This window comes from Grammomys surdaster, unplaced genomic scaffold (genome assembly GCF_004785775.1).
Source record: "Grammomys surdaster isolate TR1022 unplaced genomic scaffold, NIH_TR_1.0 125793, whole genome shotgun sequence".
Taxonomy (NCBI): domain Eukaryota; kingdom Metazoa; phylum Chordata; class Mammalia; order Rodentia; family Muridae; genus Grammomys; species Grammomys surdaster.
The window spans coordinates 1,883,848-1,896,610 of record NW_021620624.1 but is presented as its reverse complement, the minus strand read 5'-3'; the positions used below and the strand labels follow the sequence as shown (position 1 = coordinate 1,896,610).

The window sequence follows — 12,763 nt, the reverse complement described above, 5'->3', positions numbered from 1 at the left end:
TATTTAAACCTTTCTCATCATGTTAGGATTATGATGATGGACCTAGATGTGCATGTGGAGAAGAAGTGAGGAAGTGTCTTTAAATCCTTATCCCTCTTGCCAATGTGGACATATTGAATACATCTTCAGCTTTTCACTATTAATTGGCTATTGGTTGGCTTATCTGAGGATGGATGCATGGGCACACCTTGTGAGGGCTACCAGCACACAGGCTCCGACAGTAACTCTTATCAATGGTTTTTGTCACTCTGTCACCAGGAGAAAATAACACATGGAAATGGGACATTTTCTCACCAGCTAAAAGACTTCCTTTACTGAAAAGCAGCTTCATTATTTCATCCATCTCAGAGAATACGCAAGACTTTTCTCTCATGAAGGTAGATTTTGCACAGTTTACACACAGTTTACATGTGTGAGATTATACAAATTGTGTAATGACTTTAGGCCAATGCTTGGGTACCTAGGGAAAAAAGGTCAGACTTAAGAGTTCTACTCCCAAGCCAGCATTTCCTAACGCAGCCTACACAATGGCTGTCAACCATCAGAGTGACAGTGGCCACTGATTAAGCTCATTGAGTCACAGCTCAGTCTTTGTGTTGCTTGAAATACGTTATACACTCCCAGAAGGTGAGGGCTGCCTCCAGCGTGTGTGTGAGCGTGTGTGTGAGCGTGTGTGTGAGCATAGATATAACCTTGTCTCTGACCGCTCTCCTAGAAAAGAAAATTCCAAGAGGGCTCCTTGCTACCATTTGGCTGCTTCCTCTGCCTGCTTCATGACCGACACTGGATTCTGCTCTGTTTTGAGAGAACAATAAACTGTTCAGTACCTGATCCCAGGCCACACAGCTTCTATCCATAGGATGGGGGTGGGGGGGTGTTCCTGGGTTTTTCAGTTTGGTTTTGGTTTTGGTTTTGGTTTTGGTTTTAGTTTTGGTTTTGGTTTTGGTTTTTGAAAGGCACAAACCAACACATCCTGCTAAGTTTGTTCTTTCCAAAGAATTCATTCTCTGAAGCAAATGTCAGGAAGGTAGATGCAGAGAGAACTGTTTGTAAGCAAGCTGCATTTTCTTTATGGATCGAGAGTTTGTTAGTGGAGGTGTTCTCTTTAATCCCAGCACTTGGGAGGCAGAGGCAGGCGGATTTCTGAGTTCAAGGCCAGCCTGGTCTACAGAGTGAGTTCCAGGACAGCCAGCACTACACAGAGAAACCCTGTTTCGAAAAACCAGAAAGAAAGAGAGAGAGAGAGAGGGAGGGAGGGAGGGAGGGAGGAAGGAAGGAAGAAGAAAGAAGAAAGAAGAAAGAAAGATAGAAAAGAACAGGACTCACAGCAAAGGATTTCTGGAATTTTCTTTGTGGGGGGGGGTGCCAGAAGCCAGGACCCTCGCCCTTACCCTCACCCCCTACCTTTCCCCACCTGCACAATGTCCCCTGCAGCTTGGCAACCGCAAGGTCCTGCTTGGCACCTGCAGATAGATTCAAGACAGTGTACCGTATCTTCTGAGGGAAGCAGGTAGACCATAATTCAAGGCAGTGAACCGTGTAGACCATGAAATGTTTCAAGGCACAGGCCAAGAAGATTCTGTACTATTCCACCACCTGGCCCCTCTTACCCCCTCCTCTTGTAAAAAATACTATAAAAAGTGCTTTGCGTTCAAATAGATGACTCTTGACAAGCAATTGCTTCCTTGAGTCCGTTCTTCTCTCTCACTCGTTCTTTTTCAGGTTGTGGTCCTCCTCGCCCCCACGAATAACTAGGACCCGCAGGTTGGGTCAGGGGGGGATGTTTATTTTTAGACAATGTCACATAAAGCCAGGATGGCCACACATTGTCTATGTGATTAACTACTGATCCTCTGGCCTCTACTTCCCAAGTGTTAGGATTACAGGTGTGTGATACTGCATATGATGCTAGGAACTAAAGCTGGTATTTCCTGCATGCCAGACAAACATTTTATCAACTGAACAACATCTCAGTCTTGTTCTTAAAGGTGGACATTGGGTGCTTTTCAGAATCAAGTTATGAACTCATCTGCTAAGCCTGTCACAGTTTGATATCTAAAGGCATGTGCCACTCCAAAAGCCACGCACCAAACCCTGTAGTTGATCCAATTTATTAGCTATACTAGTGGGTTACAGTTGTTTTGTACGGTGTTAAGTTAAAATTTATACTAAATCTAACCAAAATTCTCAATTGGCAGATTTGTCATTGATATACCCATTTATAGGCTTTTTAAGACCAGTCCACCTATCAGAGGGATGAGAACACTACAGGATAACCAATCCAAACTGTATGTAGTGTTAAGCTGTGGGGAAGCATTTTTCCCCATGAGCTGTATCCTGCAGGAGTGTCTCCTGCATCTATCTTTTCCCTTACCCATTAGCTCATGGAGGTCACTTGCACTTCTGAGCATGCTTGGCTCTTGCCCTCACCCATTAGCTCATGGAGGTAACTTACACTGCTGAGCATGCTTGGCTCTTGGAGAAGCTAAAGTTGAATTTCAAATTCAGTATCTTTCTTTTTTATCTTTTAAAGGTTTGTTTATTATATTTTTCTGTGTGCACTTTGTCTGCATGTACACCTGTACACCAGAAGAGGACATCAGATCCCATTATAGTTGGTTGTAAGCCAATAAACTCGGCTGCTGGGAATTGAACTCAGGCCCTCTAGAAGAGGAGCCTTTACTGTTTAACTTCTGAGCCATCTCTCCAAGCCACAAAATTCTAGTTCTTATACTGAACTCTTACTTTTAAAGCAATTACCTTCAGGCTCTTTCTACTTCTGTTTAACTTTGAACAAAGCTTCAGACACCAATGCTTCAAAAGCCCAGATCCCATCTTCCAAGAGATTCTATGGCAAGAGAATTGCCAGCCAAGATTCATGCATCTGTTGAGCAGAGTACCTACTTGAAGACCAGAAAGTAACCCTCCACTGAGGGCAGAGAAGACAGTGCACATAACGTCACCCTTGTGCTTACATAACACTTTCAGGTTTATTAAGTAAACCGATATTTGGATATGGAGACATAGGGGCTGAGATGCTTAATTTGCTGCATAGTAACCAAGCCCCTATCTAGATAATGAACATGTCCATCACATAGTATATTCTTAAGGAGCCTGTCAATTTCCTGGAACAGATTTTTCATAAAACCAAGGAAGTGTTATAACACTCTCAGGAACTCCGGGTTACTATCACCCAACTATCTCGACCCACCAACTCCTGAATAATGGCAGAGACTTGTGTTTATTAATGAAAGCTTAGGCCTTAGCTTGCTACCTTCCAACTAGTTCAGATAATTTAATTAACTCATTTACTCTAATCTACATTTGCCACATGACCCCAGTACATCCAACTTCCTCCATATCTGGATGGCAAATCTCCCATTCATAATTCTTCTCCCAGAGTCCCTACCTCTTCCTGGAAGGACCACCTTTCCTTTCCTGGCTAGCTATAAGCCATCAGCTCTTTCTTAAAGCCAATCATAGAATGCCTTAGGCAGGTGAGGAAGGACAGAGATACACCTTCACATGGTGCGCAAAAATGTTACCTCAACTGGTTACTCTCTTTATTGAACCAAACAGAACTGTCTTACTATCCAATCCACAGAAGCCTCTGTTTCTTCTTCAGTGTTGGGCACTTCTGTTCAGGTGCATTCATCAGGTTGAACAGACGCAGGACTCTTGGCTAGCAATTCTTACTGTAGAATCACTTAGAAGACGAGATCCGGCCTCTTGAAGCACAGGTATTCATAGAGGTTGCTGTATTCAGATGAGCCTGCCAAGGATCTCACAGCCCAAGAGGAAATAAACACATCTCTGCTGCTTTAAGGTGGAAGGTGTTAGCCAACAGGTTATATAATTAGCATTTCCAGCCAGACATTTCCTTTCTAAAATTAAAACCTCTATGAAGATAGAGGGAAGCTTAAAAGCCACATGGTGCTTGGAGTTCATTCTTTAGAGAGCACAAGGACATAGCCTTCCCTCCAGATAACCTAAGCAATCTCTGTTGCCCTTCCTGACATCAGGCTGGTCTCTGAAGGAAGGAGGAGCAGTTAGCTTTCAGATACTTTCTATGACTGCTCTAGGCTTTAACAAAAGACTTTAGGATTCCAGGTGATGGATGGAAACCTGGTTACAACCTAGTCCAGAACAAAGGATGAAGATTGTTGGACTTGCTTTCACCATAGGATCTCTAAGCCTGTTTCCTGTGTAAGTTTGAAATTAAACAGAAGTAAAAACAAGCTTGCAGGTAATTGCAAAATTAAGGTTTCAACAAAAACAAACAAACAAATAAATAAATAAACAAACTAACTAACTAACAGGAAATCCATCAGCAACTTCTCCAAGAGCCAAACCCTCCGAAGTGGCAATTACCAGGGACTTTCCTCCATCTGCATTTCCAGAAGAAGGGGAATGCCTAAAAGAAATGACTTGGGGGACCTGCTGTGAGCACCTCTGGGCCATTTTCCACAGCAGCAGTGACTAGTTCCCCTTCTTTTGAGGCCTTTAACCAGCTTGCTCAGATTCCCCTGCCTCTTTGTTTCACTTCTGCAAGAAAGCTGGTTGAAGCTTCGAAGCTGCCCTTAATCCTGACCAAAGTTTGGTCCTTCCCATTTGCTCCTCCTAACAAAACCCCTTTAATACAGAAGAGCCTCTAAAAGTTGAGAAGACAATCAGAATTACCCAGACCAGCCCACACCTGCCAGCAATCCAGCCCATAGGACTATTTCAGACATCAAAGCACCTCCTTCTTATTTGGTCCAGACCAATAAGAGTGCCTGTGAGCTCTACAGTTTGCCCCTGCCTGTCAAGGTGAAACCAGGTCTCCAAAAGTGTCAGGCCTTTCTTTAGGCATTTATGAGCTCATGATTTAAAGAGACCTTGCTCTCCTCCCAGCACTGTGAAGACTCCTGAGTTCTTAGAGATGTATTATAAGGGACTAATTCTGTCACTTTTAAAAGGCTGCTGAATCCAATTCCCCTCTGGTACCTTATTCATAATATGGAAGATTTTTAGTATTCCCCCAATAATTTCAGAAGAAAGAGTATCTATTCACCAAATACTAGTGGTGAGAGTTAAATGTCCTTAACCTCAGACAACGCTGAAGGACAGTCGCTCACCTGTGTGTCATTCCTTTGTTGATGTACTCAAAGGCATTATTGATTCTTATGGTTCAACAAGGAAGGAACCTAGTAAGACTTGGATCTTTTCTGCTTCCAAAACTGCATGAAGGAATTATGTGAGTCCCTGGCACACACAGGATTCTGAATGACTAGATCCCGTGTGTACATTTGGAGGTGAAAGCACTGGTTGATAATAAGACACTATTACTCCAAATTAATATAAAGAAATAATCTAGGGAGCTAGAGAGAAGATTCTGTAATCAAGAGCATTGGCTGCTATTATAGAAGACCTAGGTTCAATTACCAGCACCTAGGTGGTGGCGCATGACTGCCTATAACTCAAGGGGATCTAACATCCTCTTCTGGCCTCTGTGGGCACAAGATATACACACGTGGTGCCCAGACATATAGGTAGGAAAAACACCCATACACATAGAATAAAAATTAAGTTTAAAATGTACTTTAGCTATTAGTGGCCTGTGACGTAAAGGGCGGGGCGGGAGGCTAGGTACAGCAACAACTGGGCGTCGAGTCTTCTCTGTCGCTAGGAAGCGGGTAATCAGAAGAATCGGAAGATGGTTTACATCTCGAATGGTCAAGTGTTGGACAGCCGGAATCAGTCCCCATGGAGATTATCTTTCATAACAGATTTCTTCTGGGGAATAGCAGAATTCATGGTTTTGTTTTTTTGTTTTTTTTTCAAAACTCTGCTTCAGCAAGATGTGAAGAAAAGACGAGGCTACGGGAGCCCCTCTGATTCCAGATACAACGCTGGAAGAGGGCCACCAGGAAACCTCCACGAAGAATGGGTCGGATCAGTCACCTCGTGGCCCCAGCCCTCCTCCGATGGCTGGTGGATGAGGAAGGTAAACGTCTGCTCTGAGAAGCAGACAACTAGACATACACACGCATGGAAGGAAGTCATCAGGAGGTGAAGAGCGGCTCACGCAGGAGAAGATGGTGTATGTCCAAACAAGGATTGCTCTGTGTCCTCACAGATGAATGAGGTCATGCTGGGAATTCCCTCTGCAGGATCTGGCCTGACTGATGTGCAGTTCTATAAATGTACATGTTTGTCTCCTTATCGTTTTTGTATAGTTTACTAAAGCAGTAATATAGTTTTAAGAAGTAAATATTTTTAGGTTGCAAAACTTGATTATTCATCTTTATATGATTATACCCAAAATCTTTGATCTGGAAGAAATAAAGGCCATGTATTTTTTTTAAAAAAGTACTTTAAAAGAAAGAATCTAGTTAACAAGAGAATAGATAACAGAGGACTTTCAAACAATGTATGAATGTACTTCCTCCTCCAGGAAGTAAAATTTAATTCCTCTTTCATTCAGTATACGCAGGCCTAATGACTCACAATAAAACATAATAAAAGCAAGGGGCAGAGGGGAACAACCTTACAGTGAAGAAACCCAGCAAACACATTAGCCAAGTGACCCAGGTCAGCCTCACCAGTGACAGGTCTGTTGTTATGTTCTCCCTGATATGGCATAGTGAGAATATGTCACCCTATGGTATGCATGTTTCTGTAACCAATCATGAGGAAATCACTAGACTTAACCAATTAGGCCGACAGCATACAAGCTCCTAAACAGCTCTCTTCAATGAAGGCCTTTCAAACTTGGGTGCAGTGACATCCCCTGGATTCCCAGCTCTGAGGAAGCTTAGATAGGAAAATCACAAGCTCAAAGCCAAACTAAGTTACACAGTGAGACTCTGGATCAAAAAAGAATTGAGGTCATGAAAAATAAAGAAAGGCAGAGCAAATGAAACATACCAAACAGACTGTGCTGCCTTCTTACAGCAACTTGACTCAAACTAGAGTCATCAGAGAGGAGGGAATCTCAGTTCAGAAAATGTCTCCAAAAGATTGGGCTGTAGGTAAGGTAGGACATTCTTAACTAGTGATGAATGGGGAACACCCACCTCCATTGTGGGTGGGGCTAACGTTAGGCAGATAGTCTTGGATTCAATAATAAAGCCAGCTGAGCAAGCCATGGGGAGCAAGCCAGTAAGAAGCATTCCTCTATGGCCTCCGTGATAACTCCTGCCTCCAGGTTTCTGTCCTGACTTCCTTCCATCATGAACAGTAATATGGAGGCATAAATCAAATAAACCATTTCCTTCACAAGTTGCTTGGGTCCTGATGTTTTGTCACAGCAACAGTGACCTGATTAGAACAGAACCTAAGGAGACATATTGACTAAATGCAATGTGGTGCCTGCTTGGAGTCCCAAAACAGGAGAGCCTATCAGTGGAAAACCTGCGGAGATGGAAATAGGAATTTAGTTCATAGTGTGGAAAAAGCAGAGACGTCTCGGGTTTGCAAATGATCCTGGTGCAATCAGATGTGAAGGTTTAAGGATAACTGGTGAAGGAAGTATGGGCTTATTACTGTCCCTGGAACCTCATGTGTCTATCTGACTGCTTTAAAAAAATGTCACTTCCTGGTCAGGCGGTGGTGTCGTGGTGGCACAAGCCTTTAATCCCAGCACTTAGGAGGCAGAAGTAGGCAGATCTTTGAGCTCAAGGTCAGCTTGGTCTACAGATGGAGTTCTAAGACAGCCAAGGCTACACTAAGAAACATTGTCTGGGAGGTGGAGGGGAGACAAAAAATAGAAAAGGAAACAAACACATGCTATCAACTGCAAGTCCACTCTTAGAATTAATTAGAGCAAAAGTTCAAAAAAGTTGCAAGTGAAGCTGGATGAGTCTCAACCTGGAGTAAAGCACAAAGGCGAGAGGCCAGCTGGAGCTCAGCCCAGCACCAGCATACCCAAGCCTGGGTGTAGGGGGATCTGGTTTGTTCTTGCAATGCCACTGGCACTTTCTGGAAATAACTCTGACCCCAGCGCCTCATTTCCCTCCTGAGTTTTCACTTGCCTGTGCTTGGAGAAAGGGGGACTTCTTTGGAAGCCAGTTGGCACCCACAGAATTGGTGCACACACACACACACACCAAGCTGAAGAGGCTTGTGTTCAAAATAAAGTTATTAACAAATCTTAAAACCACCTACTACAGGAGACCCTGTAAGCAGGGGTTAAGAACATGATTCTTGTTAAGTGGAGGAAAACAAAAATCTAGGTTTCATTCTGGTCTCTATTACCTACCGGCTATGTAACCTGTCTAAGCTTCATTTTCCTCATCTATAAAATGGGGATAAAAATAGGGCTTACTCATCGGACTGTGGTGAAGCATGTGGTTATTGAACAGCTCACAGAACAAACAGAGCTCTTATTATTACCCAGGTCCATGTGCGGTACACATCCTGACTCAACGAAAACACCGATCCAACTCATTAGTCCTCGGGCTCCGCCTGAAGAGTTGGAGCCACAGAGGATGAGTAACTGTCTCAGGGTGACAGAGCCTAAACCCAAGCAAGCTGGCTCTAGAAGTCTTTCTCTTGGCAGACTGCATGACATTGTGATTTCTGTTATCAGAAAAGAAAAAAAGAAAACGAAAGGGGGAAAAAATTCCCAAAGGCTAAACCAGAGGGTTGAAGGTCAGCTCTACGGAGAGTGCTGAGTGAGCAGTGGTTTAGAAACAAGCCTGGATCTCTACCAGACTCCTGAGTGACTGCCAAGAGTGATTGCATTTGCCTCTGCAGACCAAGGGGCAGTGAGAACTTCATACCTAACATCACATCTCAGCTCGACATAAACGAGAGAAGCCCACTCCCATCTTGACTATCCCAGGATTTTCCAGTTCACTTCCTAGATGGGAAGCTCACAGACCAGATAGGCCAGCTCAGAACAACATGTTAGACAAGCCTTAGTGGAGAGAAGCCAGCCCGCGTTCCACAGTTAGTCATCATTCTTCACGGCCAAAGGTCAGGGTACTAGGAGATGCCTGAGGCAATGTTCTCGAAGGTTCCACAGCTTCCCAGGCTAAGTAGATGGCTTACACAAGGTACAAACAAAGCTTGGGCCCCAAATCTGATTATTCCTTCTTCAATTTGCTGCTTAAATATTCAAAGTTGCCACCCTCTGAATGCCTTCTCTCAGACCCCTCAGTTGCCTCTTCACCTGTGTGAAGGTTTGATAGCCTTGTGTTGGAAATGAGAAAACTCTGGGTCAAAGTGGTGAGGTTTCCCATTATAATGGTTAAGACTGTCAACAAGATAGGATCTAGAATCACCGAGGGAGCCAAGCTCCGAGGCATGCCTGTGAGAATTACCCTCATTAGGTTAAGGGGAGGGGGCTAAAACTGGGTGACACCATTCCAAGAGCTGAAGTCCTGGACTGAATGAAAACCAGAGGACTAAGTCCTCCACTATCTTTTTTTTTCTTCCACCCAAAACTGAGCCACTGGAGGAAGGAAGGAGGGGAAATGTGCTTTACACAGAAAATAGTTCTAGCTCCAATCTCCTTAACTGGGTCTGAGCTTGACTAATTCTAGGAGTCCACAGTGTACTCTGATGGCAGCTGGATCCTAGGCTTGCTGGCACAGAATACAGCAGCCAAGGGAGCATGTAGATGGTCGTCCTGCCCAACATAGCAGGAAAATACTGCCTGCCGTCTGCCCGTCGGAAATGAGGGTGTGTATTTGTCCAATTCTCTATCTGGATGAGGCTGGAGATGTTACATATGCAAATGTGTAATCATATTTATTTTATCTTACTGAACTGCAGAATGTGTTGGCCTTGTTGGAATATACAGAGCTAGAACTGCGCTCTCTCTCTCTCTCTCTCTCTCTCTCTCTCTCTCTCTCTCTCTCTCCCTCTATCTCTCTAAGCATATGTTTTTATATCCATGTTTCAAATGAAAATAGCTGTTGTATGTTCTATAGCAATGCTGCTACCCAAAGGAGATTGTCTCATGGTCCTTCCTGCCTCAGCATATGCCCTGCTGGTGCCCTAGCGTGTGAGCCTATTTCCCACCTGCTCATTTGTTCTACCCTCCTTTGTCTTCATGACACCTAGACCATCATGTGCACATTGTCCCCAGAGAGACCTTCAAACCATGCAACTCTTCCTTGACTCCTGTCATGTTCATGATAAAGACGAAATTCAACCAATAGATAAGCAATCACTCAAATGCCATCAAGGCTCTGAACCCCTTCAGTTACCCGTTTAGCACTTTTTTCAGTGCTCTTCCTTCTGCCAATACATCCTTCTCGCCTTATCTTCCCCATCTACCTGTCTAATTCCCACTTGTATTTTGAGGACCAACACAAGCTTTGTATTCTTCAGAAAAATCATTTCTTTACATAGCCTATGTCTCAATCCATTTGACTGCTACATCAAACACACACTAAAATAGGTGGCTTATAAATTGTGTAAATTTGCTTACCACAGTTCTAGAGACTAGGAAGCCCAAGACCAAAAATACCATCAAATTCATTTTTTTTACAATTTATTTATCTTTATTTATGTGTGTTGGTGTTTTGCCTGCATGTATGTCTGTGTGAGGGTATCAGATCTTGGAGTTACATACAATTATGAGCTGCCATGTGGGTTGTTAGAATTGAACGCACATCCTCTAGAATAGCAGTCAGTGCTCTTAACTGCTGAGCCATCTCTCCAGCCCCCAAATTCATTTTATAGTGAGAGATGCTCTCTGGTTCACAGATGGCTCCTTTTTGTTGTTGAGAGACCAAACCAACTCCATCTTGGGTTCAGGCTCCATCCTGGAGAACCTGGCCTAAGGTTGAACCTGAGTTAAACAACAAGCCTGCACCTAGCATACTAGTCTCTAGGATACTCCCTAACAAGCCTGCACCTAGCACAAGTCTCCAGGTTACTCCCTAACAACCACCAATCAGGGGGAAAGCAGAAGTTAGAGTTGTACCTAAAGATACTTACTTATGAAAGATTATGGTTTGGCTCTCAGCACAAATCAATCATTTTAAAGAGCAACAAATTTCATAGTAGCCCCCCAATCAGATGTGTGCCAAGCTGGAAACCCCCTTTCTTGTTTGCTTTCCTCTATAAATGCTTGCTTGAAACTGGCCTCGGGGCTTGACCCTCCTGCCCTGCTTCATCAGTGACGATGGTGTAGCCCAAACTCGAGCTTGAATAAAGACCCTAGTGTGATTGCATCAGAATCAGCTTCTTTGTGGTCTTTTGAGGTTTTGCAAAACAGGCACAACCCTGTGTCTTCACTTGGTGACTGGGGCAATCGCCTTAATCAGCCACTAGTCCCATTCATGAGGGTGAATATCCAATATATGAACTGGGAGGTAGGGAATCTAAATACTTTCAAACCATAGCTTGTCCCCAAAGACAATTAATCTTCTTTGTATGCTTTCAGAGCAAAAATACTAATGTGGTCCTCACACACTGCATCATCGCCATCTGTAACTTCCAATCCTGGATGAATGGACAACAGAATCTTATCTTTGTATCTCATGTCCCTCTGAAATTCTTGCCTAGGCCTGGGGATATATAGTGTAGTAGATGAGGACTTCCCTAGCATGAATGACTAAGGCTCTAAACTCAGCCCCTATTGTAGAAAATTTTTAATCCAGCAACATGGATGCTTTGGCAAGGAATCACATCCAAAGATATGATCCAGCTGGAAGGCAGACACAACACACACCTTTAATCCCTATGGTTGGAATCCTTTAGTACACATACCTTTAATCCCAAACAGTGATGTCTAATTGAAGGGCAGACAAAGTTATGAATCACAGAAAGATCTGACAGAATGAGTCAGAGATAGGATATGCCCAGTTCTTAGGAGAAAAGCTATTTAAGAGACATGCAGGGAGAATGAGAGCTGTTCAACTGACAGTTGGGAGTCAGTACAGTGAGTGCAGTGCAGTGCAGTGGAGTTGAATTTACCTGTGAATTCATGCAGTTCTGTGCCAGGTTGCCTGAGGCAACTGAAGCCAGAAAATAAGAGGCCAGAAGATTAGAACAAATCGCCAGAATTAGTTTGAGGCCAATCAGAGCAATTCAGTGAGAAGCTGAGAGAAACCAGATTGAATCAGTCATCTTGGAGAGGAGTTTAAGCTAGAACAACTGAGTTGAAACAGCCAGCCACAGTTCAGAAAAAAACTAGAAAGGGTGAGCTCATTCAGCAGCTACCCTTTGAGACAACAATTACATCAGATGAATAAAAGATACTTTTATATGTAGTCCCTCCAAGGCACGCCATTGAACATCTTTAATCCCAGCACTCAGGAGGTGGAGAAGGCCAGCCAGAGCTACATAATGAGGCCCTTTTTTTTTTTAAGGGGTCAAGGGGAAGCTGATGATGTCATTCTATTAGTGGGAAAAATACTTGCCTTACATACATGAGGCCCCAGATTCAACTCTCAATACCAAATAAGCAAGGTATAGTAGGCGGGTCTGTAACCCATCACTAGGGAGATGGAAGCTGGGAGATCAGAAGTTCAAGGTCATGTTTGGCTATACAGAAAGTCTGAGTGCAGCCTGAGCTACATACAGTCCTATCCCTAACAACAAGACAAAAGACACTACAGAGCTGGGGAGATGGTGCAGAGGCTAAGAGTACTGGCTGCTCTTGCTAATGACTTGGATTTTGTTCCCAGCACCCACAAGGTGGCTTACAACAGTCTGTAACTCCAGTTCCAAAAGCTCTGGTACCTTCAGATCTCCTCCAGTATTAGGCATGCGCGCTCTCTCTCTCTCTCTCTCTCTCTCTCTCTCTCTCTCTCTCTCTCTC

The 12,763-nt window shown here is 43.7% G+C and overlaps 1 pseudogene; it reads left to right on the top strand.

Moving 5' to 3' along the window:
* The first annotated feature begins 5,695 nt into the window (after positions 1-5,695).
* On the top strand, positions 5,696-5,990 carry LOC114640254 (annotated as a pseudogene).
* Positions 5,991-12,763: the final 6,773 nt, after the last annotated feature.